The sequence below is a fragment of the Monodelphis domestica genome, chromosome 1 (genome assembly GCF_027887165.1).
Source record: "Monodelphis domestica isolate mMonDom1 chromosome 1, mMonDom1.pri, whole genome shotgun sequence".
In the NCBI taxonomy this organism is placed as follows: domain Eukaryota; kingdom Metazoa; phylum Chordata; class Mammalia; order Didelphimorphia; family Didelphidae; genus Monodelphis; species Monodelphis domestica.
Window position 1 is genome coordinate 277,702,970 of NC_077227.1, and position 15,582 is coordinate 277,718,551.

At 36.2% G+C, this 15,582-nt stretch overlaps 1 pseudogene; it reads right to left on the reverse strand.

The window, feature by feature from the left end:
• Positions 1-578: 578 nt before the first annotated feature.
• LOC100617955 (small ubiquitin-related modifier 2-like) lies at positions 579-1,226 on the reverse strand (annotated as a pseudogene).
• Between the last annotated feature and the right edge of the window lie 14,356 nt (positions 1,227-15,582).

The window sequence follows — 15,582 nt, forward strand, 5'->3', positions numbered from 1 at the left end:
TCATTGACCTCTGCTCTCCCTAATTTGTTAATATATGAACTCAAGGATATAAATTTCCCCCTGAGTAATACTTTGGCTGCAACCCATAGGTTTTTTAAGGATGTCTCATCATTGTCATTTTCTTCAATGAAGTTATTAATTCTTTCTATTATTTGTTCTTTAACCAATTTTAGACAATTGTATTGTTTAATTCCCAATTAATTTATGATTTACCTTTCCATGTACCCTTGCTAATTATTATTTTCATGCATTGTGACCTGAGAAGGTTGCATTTGTTATTTCTCCTCTTTTGCACTTGTTTGCAATGTTGTTTTTTTATTTTAAACAAGAAGTTTATTTAAACAACAAGATGTTTGACTTTAAGGGAAAAATGATCTAGGATCATTTTCTTTATAGTAATTTATCCCTACTGAGAGACAGAGATTGCCCTACATGTGACAGCTACCTACAAAAGATTTATAAAATCATCCTTGGTTTTACAATAATAAAGGAAAAACATTGAAATTATCCAATCAAACAAAGTATTCAAGGATTTTTTTGTGGGGTTGTTGTTGTTGTTGTTGTTGTTGTTGTTGTTGTTGTTGTTAAACAGTGAGAGCAAAATAACTTACTGGAATATAAAGATAAAAATTGAATGAGCATGCCTCTAATGGAGAAAAGGGATATTTTCACAGAACCAGTTTGTTTTTCCCCCTCCCCATCTCCATTTGATGTTGATCAAAACATACCATCGGCCATTTAGTTAAAAAAAAATACGCATTATGCCTGTGCACATACACCAGTTACTTTATGTACAATAAAGGATTGAGGGGAGGGAATCACAGAAGAGAGAAAACTATACTGCAGTTGTCAGGATGTGGAGAAACCAAATCTTGGTTTTCTAATTGTGAATGTATTGTTTTCCTTGGGAGCACAGTTCTGGAGTAGAGTTGCAGGTTCTCTTTAGTAAATACCTCCTGTCTGCTGCTGGAATACATCAATCCTTCATCCTCCATTTCCAACTATGCAGGTGTATCTGTTCCATTGATTGGCTGCCCATCAAATCAGAATCTGATCTGCCTCATTGACAAACCCTGTCATTTACAATATGCTTTCATTAGTTTACTAAGTGGTGTGTGCCTCTTAATCTTAAACTGCACCACAGAACCATCTTGCCCTGCCACCTTCAAATTAATGTGGTCATTGTTTTCAGTCTTGACTCCTTCCTTCAGCTTCTTTTTGGCCATGGCCAAGAAGAGAAGGAGGAGAAGGACAAGGAGAAGGAGGAGGAGGAGAAGAGGAGGAGGAGGCAGCAGTGGAAGGACTCTTGCAATGTTTTTATGCCCTAATGCATGGTCAATTTTTGTGAATATACCATGTGCTGTTGAAAAGAAGGTGTATTCCTTTTTGTCCCTATTTATTTTTCTCCACATATATACTAACTCTAATTTTCCTAAGATTTCATTCACTTTTCCTACCTCTTTTTCATTCATTTTTTGGTTTGATTTATCTAGTTCAGATAGAGGAAGGTTCAGGTCTCCCACTAGTATAGTTTTTCTATTTCATCCTTGAACTCCACTAGTTTCTCCTTTAGGAATTTGGATGCTATGCCATTTGGTGCATACATGTTGAGTATGGATATTTCCTCATTGTCTATACTGCCTTTTAACAGGATGTAATTACCTTCCCTATCTCTTTTAACTAGATTTAATTTTACTTTGGCTTTGTCAGATATCATGATTGCTACTCCAGCCTTCTTTTTATCAGCTGATGCTGAATCAATTTGGCTCCATAGTCTTACTTTCACCCTATGCGTATCTACCCTCTTCTTGTGTGATTCTTGTAGACAGCACATGGAAGGGTTTTGGGTTCTAATCCACTCTGCTATTCACTTGCGTTTTATGGATGAATTCATTCCATTCACATTCAGAGTTATTATTGCCAGCTGTGTATTTCCCACCATTTTGATTTCTACTCCTAGTCCTACCCTTTCTTCTTTCACTATTTCCTTCTACCCCAATGTTTGTTTTTAATCAGTCCCCTAGTTCCCACCCTCATTTTACTTCCCTCCCTTCTTATTCCCTCTCCCTTCTTGTTCCCTCCTTATTTTCTTTGCAGCCTTTAAAAAAAATCTACTCCCCCACCCTCACCCTCCCTTTTACTGCTTCCCTCCCCACCAGTCTCTTTGTTACCATTCTACTCCCCTATAGGGCGCAAATCTATTCTCTGGCCCAATGGATTGGATTGTTCTTCCCTCTTTGGGTCAATTTCAATGAACATAAGAGTTGAGTATTTCCTATCTCCAACCTCTTTCCCCTTCCAGTGTATGGATGTTCTCCCTCCTTCCACCATGAGCTTCTTTGTGATATATAAATTCATCCCCTTTAATTTCTTTTCCCATTTCTTTTAGTATTAACCTCTTTTTTTTAGCTCTAGTTGTATATATACATATATATACATATATACATATACATGTATATGTATTTATGCATACATATATCTATACACCTATTTATGTCTTGTCCTTTCATCCTATACATTTTGCCACTGTTCCCTCTAAGTATAATTCTTCTAGCTGCCCAGGTGATAATAATAATTTTTAAGAGTTACCAATGACCTCTTTTCTTATAGGGATACATATCATTTTAACTTATTGAGTCCCTTTAAAAAGTTTTTTTTGTTTTATTTTTCTTTTTTCCATCTTTTTTTTAATTATCATTTGATGATTCTCTTGAGTTCTGTGCTTGAACATCAAATTTTCTGTTCAGGTCTGATCTTTTCTTTACAAATTCTTAGAATTCTTCTATTTTATTGAATGCCCAAACTTTCTCCTCTAAGAATATAGCCAGTTTTGCTGGGTAGTTGATTCTTGGTTGTAGACCTAGTTTCCTTGCTTTCTAGAATATCATATTTCATGACTTTCGATCTTTCATTGTAAATGCAGCCAGATCCTGTGTTATCCTCACTGTGGTTCCATGGTATCTGAATGACTTCTTGGCAGCTTGTAATATCTTTTCTTTGGTCTGCTCCTTCTCCACCACCTGTGTTCGATGATCTGGGCCTGGTACAGCCCTGCCAGCAAGGTACACCTGCCAGAACAGAGCCTTTGCCCACCCAGAGGTTCCCGCTGCCGCTGGTGGCTTAGCGCTCTAGGTGAGGTGGGAGGGGTCCTGGGACATTCCTTCTGCCTTCCCCTTAAACCCAAGTGTTCTCGAATTCCAACTTTGGAGGGGAGGGGGCCTACTTTTTGGATTGAGTTCAGGAGGAGGGTTCCTTGGATCTGTCTTGTTGTTAGGTTTGATTTTCAGTCCCCTAGGAGCATTCAGTTTGTAATTGGTCAGGAAGGGTTTTCAGAGGTCTGAACCTTTGCTGCTTCTAAACTGCCATCCTGACTTCCTGGGTAATGATCTTTTGAAAATATGTTTAGGGGTACAAATCATCCAATTGTTAAATTTAGGGTTATTTTATTTAACAAAGAGGTCAAATAAGTCTATAATTTATTACTATTCAGTGACTTTCAAAATTGTGTTGTTTATTCATCCATCCATATGTAACTCTTTGTGACTCCATGATCTATAACCTGCCCGGCACTTCTTTCCTTCACTCTCTTCCAAAGTCTTTCCAAGGTAATGTCTATTGCTTCCATGACACTGTCTATCCATCTCAACCTCTGTCATCCCCTTCTCCCTTTGCTTTCAATCTTTCCCAATGTCAAGGTCTTTTTAGTGATTCATGCCTTCTAATTATGTGGCCAAGTATTTAAACTTTAGCTCCAATATTTGTTCTTCCAATTAGTACTTTAATTTCTTTAAGTATTGACTGATTTTATCTTCTTGATGTCCAAGGGATTCTATAGTACCACAATTCAAAAGCTTCAATTCTTAAGCACTCAACTTTCCTTATAGTCCAACTTCCACAGTCATACCTTAAAACAAGGAAAACCATAGTTCTGAGTATATAGACTTTGCCTGCTAGGTGATGTTTCTACTTCTTAGTATGCTATCCAGATTTGTCATAGTTTTCCTTCCAAGGACAAGCATCTTTTAATTTCATGGCTGCCATCACCATCTGCTGTGATCTTTGAGTCTAAGAATATAAAATATTATACTACTTCCATTTCTTTGCCCTCTGTTTATCAGGAAGTGACAAGACCAGTTGTCATGATCTTAGTGTTTTTATGTTAAGCTTCAAGTTAAGTTTTACACTTTTTTCTTTTACTCTTGTCAAAAAACTTCTTAATTCTTCATTTTTTTTTTTGCCATTCGAGTGGTATCATCTGTATATTTGATGACATTTTTCCTGGCAACCTTAGTTCCTAATTTTGAATCTCTCTAGCCTGTATAATGCACTCTGCATGTAAGTTAAATAAGGTGACAATATACAGTCTTGTATTCCTTTACCAATCTTAAATCAATCATTTGTTATATATTTGGGTTCTAATCATTGCTTCTTGATCTGCATACAGATTCCTTAGGAGACAAATGAGATATTTGATACTCTCATCTCTTTGAGGACATACCACATTTTGTTGTAATCCACATAGTCAAAGGTATTAGTTGTAGTCAATGAAGCAGAAGTAGTTTTTTTTTTTCTGGAACTCTTTTTTACTTTCTTAATGAATGTTAACAATTAGGTCTCTAATTCCTCTACCTCTTCAAAAACCATCCTGGTAATTCTCAGGTCACATATTGCAGAAGGCTACTTTGCAGAATCTTAAGCATAACCTTGCTAGCACTTGAAATGAGTTCAACTGTTCAGTGATTTGAATATTCTTTGGCATTTCCCTTCCTTAGAATTAGGAAATAAACTGATCTTTTCCAACTCAGTGGCCATTGCTGAGTTTTCAAATTTTGCTGACATATTTAGTACAGCATTTCAACAGCATCAGGTTTTAGGATTTTAAATAGTTTAGGTGAATTTCCATCACCTCCACTAGCCTTATTGTAAGCAATACTGCCTGAGACCCACTTGATTTCATTCTCTAGGACTTATGTATGGCTCTATATCAGTAACCATACAATCATGATGTTAAGATCTTTCTAGTTCTTTTGTATATTATTGCTGCTCTTCTTAAACTCTTCTACTTCTAAAAAGTCCCCTTAATTCTTGTCTTTTATAGTGTCCAATTTTTCTGTATGAAATGTTCCCTTGATATATACAATTTTCTTGAATCTCTTGTTTTTCTCATTTTTTTGTTTTCTTCTATTTTTTTTTTGCACTACTCCTTTAAGGAAACCTTCTTATTTCTCCCTGCTGTTCTCTGGAATTCTACATTCAGTTGGATATAGCTTGGCTTTCTACTTTCCCTTTTGCTTTCCCTCTACCCTCAGCCATTTTTCTCTCTTACTTTTCTTTTGTTTCGAATGCTTTTCTTTCTCCCTTTTATGCAACATTGTGAACCTTTGCCTATGGTGCTTTAGGCACTCTACCTAAATCCTTTAAATCTATTTATCACTTCTACTTTTTATGAAACTATGATCCAGGCAGTGCTACACAAGAGAGATCATAATGGAGAGATCTGATCCACTGGAGAAAGAAATGGCAAACCACTCCTGTATCTTTGCCAAGAAAACCCCACGAACAGTATTAAAATGAAAAAATATATGACAACCAAAGATGATCCCCTCTGTTTGGAAGATGTCCAACACATTACTGGGGAAGAGTAATAGACAACTACAAGCAGCTCAAGAAAGAATGAAGCATTTGGATCAAAGCCAAAAAGAAGCTCAGTTGCAAATGTGTCTGAGAACAAAAGAAAAGCCCAATGCTGTAAAGACTTCAGAACAGTTGCCAATGAAGCTCAGTAAAGGTACTGTTTAATCATTTCCCCTAAGTTGGGATTCTTCATAACAGTTTCTCCTTTCTATTCAGCATGGATTTATAACTTCTTCTGTGAACTGGAATCTGGGCTGGGACTGACTCAGGTTAATCCTCTGGTAGTTTAGCTTCAACATTTTAATAGTGAGAAACTCATAGGTCATTCAATAGTTAACAGGCATAGATATATTTACCCACAGAAAGAGAATATTTAACCAGTTTAGGCACTGAGGACACATTGAATTGATTTATTTGAACTGAATTGCCTATGGTGATTCACCAATCAAGTATCATAGTTCCTACCTGAAGCTCCTTGTGGTTGGTACTCAGGCAGGCAGGAAATGCTCTCAGTAACCTGAGCTTTAAGACCCCTGAAACGACCCATTGCCAAGGATAGGCTTTTATAGACAAACTAGAAATTTTAGACAAACTAGAAACCTACATTTTAGAAAAGTAGGTTTCCAACTTATGCTTGAAACTTGAATTGATAAATGGATTTATGAAATTATGAAATGTGGCAGACACATCTGGTTCTTGGAACACTTGCTGGGAAAGACCATGTTGGCAGCAGAAAAAAAGGTGGCAATCACACTCTAATAAGGCACAGAGAAGTGTCAGGGCAAATGATATGTAGAGACAAGTGATAAAAGCAGGGTATAGGGGCAGATGGTATGGGATCAGGGATGTGATTGTGAAGGAATGCAGGCAGCATTGAGGTAAAAGATGGAAAGGGAGGAAGACACCAATAATCTTTCATATAACCATGGATTCAAGTTGGGAATAGTTGGCAGCATGGGCCCGGTGGAGATAGTAGAGTATATAGGAAGAAGGAATTTAGGGTCTCATTGTATAGGGTTTGGGGGATAACAGACTAACTCTTATCCATGCCATCTTGGAATTATTTCATTAACATATCCAAATAAACTAAAATTTGACAGTAAAATTATAAAGTTAACATCTTTGTCATCTCAGAGATATCAGCACCAATTTGGTCTTTCATATCATACGACCAAAAAGCCCTCATACCAAAGTCTAGATGACTTTCCCAATTCAACACATATTACCAAGACATGAATTTTGGTTCATCTATAATACACTTAGTAAATTATTCTCCCTTGATCTTTGGTATGGGTTGTACATGACTTCTGTGTTCTCCTTTGCAATTTTACTTCCTACCGTTGCCTTTCTATATTAGCTACTTTTAAATTTACTATACTAACTATGTGGGCAACTAGGTTGTGGATAGTGGCCAGAGCCTGAAATCAGAATGACCTAAATCAGGTCCTGCCTCAGACCCTGACCAAGTCACTTAACTCTATTTACCTCAGTTTCTTCATCTGTAAAATAAGCTAGAGAAGGAAATGGCAAACTACTCTAGTATCTTTGCCAAGAAACCATAAATGGAGTCATGAAAAGTCAGGCATGGCTAGAAATGATTGAACAACAAATACTATATAGAAGAGGGGAAGCAGTCAGGGGTACCAGACCAAAATACAATTTTAACATAAAACCTCTAAAATCAAATGACTAAACAAAACCCAACTAGTGATTTATCAGAGAACATTTAAATTCTACATCTTGATAGCCTTCTTCATACATCTCAAAACACACAAAATATGTTATTACCTCTTCTAGTTCTTATAAAATGTTGAACTTCTCTGAGTCCCCAATGTTTTTAATTAGACAATAACCCTTTACTGCTGCTTCTTTTGTGATGGTTGATGCATGTTTGGAGTAGGACCATGAGATCTCTACTACATGCCCAAGAAAACCTTGGGGACACTAGTTATTCTCTCCAGGATATCTGTCCTAACTGAGTTATTTCTCCCTCCCAGCCCAGCTAGTCATTTCAGCTTTCAGGATATCATACAATAATCTTTACTCTAATGTACACAAAAATATTTAAACTTTTCGTGGTGGCAAACTGAAGGGGTATCCACCTATTGAGGAATGGTCAAATAAGTTGTGATATATTGTTATCACATGATACATAAGAAATGACAAAGAACATGATCACAAAAAACCTAGAAAGACTCATATGAAGTGATGCAAAATAAAGTGAGCTGGATCAAGTAAGTGAACATTGTACTCAGGAACAGCAATAAGCTGTGGATGATTTAGCTATTATCAACAATGCAAGGATCCAGGACAACTCTACGGGACTCATGATGAGAAGGCTATCAACCCTCATAGAAAGAACTGATGGAGTCTGAATACAGATTGAAGCATATGACTCTTTGCTTTATTCCTCCATGAATTTTTCTCTAATGTAAGATAAATGTTTTATTTTAAAGCATGATGAACATGGTAATATATATTGTCTGATAATATCTGTATAACCTATGTCATATTACCTGCCTTCTTGGGGAGAAAGAACAGGGAGGGAGAGAGAGAACATGGATTTCAAAATGTCAGAAAATAATTATCAAAAATTGCATTGCATATTAAAAAAACTCTACTCTCATGGAGCTCTCTTTCTATATGTGGAGACAATTTCTATACCTAAACATACACATAAAGCAGGCACAATGTAACATGGTAGTTGGAGGGGGTGAAAATCACTTCTTTTTTCAGAATAAACATATCCAACTCCTTCAAGTGATCATTACATGGCATAAGTGAAGTGCCATTCTGGTTGCCTTCTTCTAAGAGATACACTATAGGTTATCAATGTTTTTCTTAAAATACAATATACCTATATAAATGTAATTCCACAGATGTGATATGACCAGGGTAGGGTATAGTATATATGTTTGGGAGAGGGGGAAGGTGGAAAGGGACAGGGAATATCAAACTGGTCCAGGTCCCCATCAACATTACAATTGCCTCTGCCCAGACACATCAAAACTTTTCTATTACTAATAGCTTGTCTCATTAGAGAGCTTCAAGCAATGGAATCAGAACAAATTTTATGTAGAAAGTGGTACTTAAACTAAGCTTGGGTGGAAACCAAAGATTCTAAGAGACATAGGTGAGAAGAGAATGTTATGGTGAAAAGAACACTAGAAAGAAGTAAAGAGGTCTAAGTTTTAATCAAAGGATCTCAGAAATCATCTTTCTCCCTGACCAATGGTCATCTATATGGTGCTTGGAGATCTATAGTAATTGCTTATTTTACTCTGATTACAATCTTCAAGAATTTGGATGACAATTGTTTTGTTTGGTCTCTGAGAGTTGGTTAGTTAGTTGTCCTTCATACTTCAAGAGGACCGAAATGATATCACTATATTGGGATCAACGTACAGTGTGTCCATTTGTGTTTAATCAGACCAACATGAGCTCAAAAGGCTCTACCACAGATCAGGCACAAATAACCCATATGAATATATGCACTGCTTTGCCCATAGAGCACAGCACCTTTTTTGATATAAATATGGCATACAGAATGGTCCTGTGCCAGTTTCTCTCATTCACAATTGATACCAAAGTTCTTCAGACAGACCTTGAAAGTGTCCTTGTATTGCTTTTAGTCTCTGAAAGTAGAGATAGAGACAATTGATGAGCATTGAAGAGGGGTATTTTTTAACTCAATAGGAGAAACATCTTCTAACATTTAGAGCTATCTCAAAGTTGAATAAGCTTCCTCAGGTGGTAATCAGCTCACTTCCAAGCAGAGATTAGATACTCCCTTTGAGACCACTCTGGTGTAGTCCCTCATCACCTCATGCCTGAACTATAGCAATAACTTCCTAAATGTGTTTACATTCCTTCATTCTTTTTCTACTCTAATCAGTCTTCCATTAAGCCACCAAAGTGACTTTCTCTAAATCACATGTCAGCTCCCTACTCAATAAATTTCCATGGTTCTCTAGCCCCTCTAGAATCAAAGACAAAATCTTCTTGGCATTCAAAGTCCATTTAGAGCTCTAACTCTCCTGTCATCAACACAGGATACTGGCCTCCTGGCTATTTCAAGAACAAGTCACTCCATCTCTGTTAGGGACCTTTTCTCTGGCTGTCCCTTATATCAGAAATGCTCTCCCTCCTCATCTCTCTCTACTGGCTTCCTTTAAGTCCTGACTAAAATTCCATTTTCTATAGAGACCTTTTCCAACTCCTCTAAATTTTAGTGTCTTCTATCTTTAAATCACTTCCTATTTACAATTCATACAATGGTTTGTACATATTTGTTTGATTGATTTATATTAGATTGTAAGCTTATTGAGGGTATAAAGTGTCTTTTTCCAATTTTTTATAATGAGTACTCAGCATAGGGCTTAGAACATAGTAGATGTTCAATAAATATTTATCGACTGATTCTATAGAGTTCACTGTTCTATGATGGGTTGAATTTGAAGACTCTTGTGGTCCTTTCCAAACCTGGGATCCTATGATTCTATAATATGTTTGATAATAATTGTTGAAATCAGAAGCTATCAAGAGGCATAGTAAATAGGATGTTGAATTTAGAATCTGGAAGATTTGGTTTGAAAAACAGAAGCTTCAGGCAACTTACCCAGACTATTACTTACAGAGAAATTGCAATCTTGTTGGAAGCAATCCTCCTGCTGATAAGGAATTGTACCAGTTCAATTCTCCCACCCCTCCACACACCACATTCTAATTCCTTCAACTTATCCTCTTGCAATCTGAATTCAACTTCACTCTCCTGGTTTCCATCTCTAAAAGATATACATTCTATTAATATTCTTCTTAATCTTCGGCACCTAGAACTAAACACAATACTCCAGTTGTGAGTGTAGTGGGAAAGAGTATAGTGGAACTATCATTTCCACCCTCCTGGAAGCTAAAACTTTTTTAATACAGACCAAGATCACATGATTTTTTTATTGTTGTTGCCTTAACATTACTATGACTGCCAGAGGGTACACACCACCATTTGAAAAATTTCTTGCTAAGCAATGTATATTTACTAAAAATTTTCAAAGAAAAAGAACTCGGCAAAACTACATTTTAGGAAACTGCAACTGACAAGGATAATATCTGGGCAGTGTAGTGGATACAACTCCAGTCCTGAAATCTGAAAGATACATCTTCAAGAGTTCAAATATGGTCTCAGACACTAGTTATGTGACTCTGGGCAAGTCACTTAGCCCTATTTGCCTCCTTTTCCTCATCTATAAAATGAACTGGAGAACAAAATGGTAAACCACTCCAGTATCTTTGCCAAGAAAATCCCAAATGTGGTCATGAAGTCTGACACAACTGAAAATGAGTAAACAACAGCAAATTGGTAAGGATATGTGGGATGTATGAGAATAGGAAGAGATTGAAATGAGAAAAGTAAAGAGGCTATTGACTCCAACAGAGATGTAATATGAGCCCAAACTAGGGAATTAGTATAGAGAATTAAAAGGAAAGGACAGAAGTTCTTTGAGAGAAGACTGGTAATATATGGAAGGTGAGAGGAGATAATCAGGTGAGTTTGGATGACTGAGAGAATTATAGAACTATCAAAAGAATTAGGAAAATAAGGAGAATGCCCCTTAAAGAGAGACACTTTTAATAGTCAACTGTATGGAATAAAATCACAGAATCACAAGGGTTTTGTTTTTCTAGGACTACAGGGGATTTTAGATTTTTTCCAGTTCAACCTTCAAATTGCAGATGAAGGAAATGAGGCAATACCACACTCCTAATCATACATGAATTATACTTGCATTATTGTTTTCTGCAGAAGTTCAATCCTTACTCATAAGACTGATAAGGTCACAGAGAAGATTCAAAAATTAAGGAGAAAAAAAAATCTAATCATATATAAGAACACATGTTAGTATGTTAGTAGGAAAGCATAACAAAACACCCTAGGTCGGTGGTTCTCAACCTTTCTAATGCCGTGACCCCACAATACAGTTCCTCATGTTGCAGTGACCCCAAACCAAAAATTTATTTTGGTGGCTACTTCAAAACTTCTGCTACAGTTATGATTCGGAATGTAAATACCTGATATGCTACACTATGTATTCTCATTGCTACAAATTGAGAGGCTGAGAACCGCTGCCCTAGGTCATTAAATGTGTCAAGTAAAGATATGAGCATCTATATGAGGATTTTCAATGAATGCTAGACTAAGATTAAATTCATGTGTACCTCTGACCTCAGTCTCAATAGACCAGGCTAAATTTCTTAGATTTCTCTCTAATAATAATTCTTTTGATGGTCTGTGGCACCCATAGAGAGATTCCATATAGTCCATGTCTATCAAATAACTCAGCTTTCCTGCAAGCAAGCAGTAGCATTAACTGAGAATAGATCTATTTAAAATTGTAATGGCCAACACATTCCTACACCTTTCAGGTGGTTCTTGGAATAGCTTCTAAAAGGAATGGAATAGAGAATCATTTAGGAAGCAGGAAAAGGATTGCATTGATGTGATAGTAGCTAAGATTTATATGATTGCTATTGTTTATGTAGTGCTTTAACATTTGCAAAATGTTTTACAAATATCTCCTTTGATCCTCACAACAATGTTATGACATAGGTACTATCATTACCGTTTTACAGATGAGAAAATCGAGACTAAGAGTTTAAATAGCTTGCCCAGTGTTACACAACTAGTAAACATCTGAAACAAGACTTGAAATCCAGACCCAACACTATGCACTGCAATGAGGACCCAGTTGAGATAATGCAAAATCCTCTGGATATTTTATTTGTATCCCTTGTACTTAGGAGAGTAATTATTTAATAATGCTTGTTGATTGACTTACTGACTGAACCAGTCATGGTTTGTGTGATTTCCTTCAATTGTATCCAGCAACACTTATATAGGAACAGAGAAGATACTGGAAATAACGGAGTTCAAGTCTGGCAAGTCAAGTAGAGGGCAATATATCAAGAATATAGAGGACAATGTGGCATTCAATGCGATTTATGTGTGTATGTGTGTGTATAATACAATTGATATTTGGAATAATTATAAAAGTTTATATTTATATGGTGCTTTTAAGTTTGGTGAAGTTCCTTATAAATATTTACTTAATTTTATTCTCAAAACAACCCTGGAGGTAGGTGCTACAGTTGAAGAAACAGAAGTAGGCAGAGGTTAAGTGACTTGCCCAGAACCACAAAACTAGAAAGTACATGAAACTGGATGTAAATTCAGTTCTTCCTGATTCCACATACAACATACTCTCTACTACACTGCCCAGCTGAACTAGTTGTTGTTGTTGTTTTTTAAGTGAGGATATCATGCAAGGTTGTGACAGAATTTGGTCTCTAGGATGGGTTAGAATGGTCTGTTGATACTCACACCCAAGTATAGTATAGGAGAAAACTCTAATCAAGGTAGGAGCAGAATCACATGTAATCTGCCTTGCCTCCCCAGTCCCAAAAAGACGTGTGCTTTGGATGGTGGCTTGGGCGAGTAGTGTGGAATGCTTCCTAGGCAAATGTTGCCTGCCTTGGTGCTTACAAAGGTCTGTTCTTATTCATGTATACCTCATCCACCACAAAAGCAGTCATCTTCCTATATAGAGATCTTAACCTCTGACACAATGAACCTGGTTTAATTTCAGGTCTTACTAATAATAATTTTGATGGCTAATGTCATGCCCCAATCCTAGAATTTGTAAGAAACTTCAGCATTTGGCTCAGATTTCTCAAAGGACCCTTTGCCCCCTTGCAAAATAAATGCTTATAAAATGTGTGTGACAGAGTACTTGACTTGGACATTCAATTTAAATCCTGCCTCACTTACTAGCTCCTTGACCTCGGCAAATCACTTAATCTCTTATAGCCTCAGCTTCCCCATCTGTAAAAAGTAATAAAAACAACAATTATTTTACAATGAAACCATAAATGCAATGACTTTACAAATCTTAAAGCTTCATATATATGTATATATATATATATATATATATATATAGAGAGAGAGAGAGAGAGAGAGAGAGACTATTCTTCTCATGCATATATACATTGCAGAAATATATATGTTATCTATGGTTATTATTAGACAAAGAATGGATTTATTTAAGGTAATAATGATGATGAGGAGCACAGAATACAGTCTAATAAGTATTTTTTGAGTTTCATTCATTCAGACCACTGTGCTAGGTCTTGGAACACAGACATATCGAAAAACAGTTTCTGTCCTCAAAGAATTTATATTTTATCATGGAAAAATAACAAATCAACCGATATTTATATACATATCTACATGGGGAGGGAGAAAACACTAATAAGTAAAGGGATCAAGAAGGGCTTATTATAGGAGCTCACACCTGAGCTAATCCCTGAAGGAAGCCAGATATTATAAAAAGTGGAAATGAGGTGAAAGTGAATTTCAGGCATGGAAGGGTTGCCTATTAAAAGATATGAAGGTAAGAAATGGAATGCCCAATACACATAACCTTCAGTAGCAAAGCAATTGGGAAATCCATTTCCATGAGCCCTATTCCCCCAAATATTTGGTTTGGTCTCTTCAAACTCATAAAACTACTTAATGAAGTTACTGTATCCCAAGTGAAATTATGTGTCATTCAGCTGGTAAAGCATTCCTGCCAGTGACTCTCAGCATCTGTTGTATCTGCATGCTTCTGATGGTAGGCTCTCTCATCCTTCTCTGTCAGCAGAGTGTCAGCAGTTTCCTTGCTCTCTCCATGCCTGGTCTCACTTCCTTATTATGTTAGCACATCTTTGGGGATCTTCATTGGACATGACCCCTCTTTCATATGTCATCCTGAGCTACTCAATGTCACATATGGTACCCAATTCAAAAGTTCTTGCTCACTACTTCCTGTACATTTCCCTTCGGTTCTCATCCACCCCATGCAAATGAAAAGAGACTACCTTTCAATTCCTATCTTCAACACACACCTAATACAAACAGAATCAAGGGATCTCAAGGATCATTTCATCTAATCTGTTATCTCTCTAAGTTCTCTAATAAGCTCTTAAAGAGATGGAACAGATAATTATACATTTATCTTTTCAGCTGAATAATTTAGAATATCCCCAAATCATTTTATAATCATAAATATTATTACCGAATCTTTTTTTTTATTTTTTCACTTGATAAAAAGCCATTCCCTCCTACCTCCCATTTAAAAAAAGAAAATGAAAATGAAAACTCTTATAATGATTATGCATAGTCAAGCAAAGCAAATTCCCTCATTAGTCATGTAAAAAAATACATCTCATTTTGCACCTTATGTCCATCATTTCTCTGTCAGAAGGTGGGTTGTATTTTTAAATCCAATTCTTAAGTCTTTTAAAGACTTTTAAAATTATTCGTTTTTCCAATGTTATTTCTGTTATAGAAACTGCTTACTTCACTCTGCATCAGTTCATAAATGATAGATTCAGTACTTATCAGAAAACTGACCTCTTCCCACATGGATAGTATCATGTTGACATGAGACATAAAACATCCTAAAAATGAACTAGCAGACCCAAAGAATTTTCAGAGTCTCCACGCAGCTTAGGTAAGAATAAGAAAAAGCACATTCATTTGAGGGAAAATACTCTTCTTGAGATCTAGATAATATAGCCACCACATTCTGGAGAATGTCTAGGCCTTTACCAGTCAGTCCTTCTTCTTTCTGAAAAATTCTGGCCATTATTACCTTTTATACTGCTATAACAGAATTAAATGCATGCTTCTCAAACAAGAGCACCCTTGCCCACAGTATATAGGCAGTCTACAAATTCCTGACAAATGATTCTTGAGCAATGCTATAAAATAGTCTATGAATGTGAATTCACTACCTCTGCAGGTAGCCTATTGCATTTAACTTTTCAGAGACAGAGACTTTCACATAGTAAGCAATTGATGTTTGTTAAAAAGAATTAGGAAGTAATTTCCTTATTTTATCATTTTTCTAT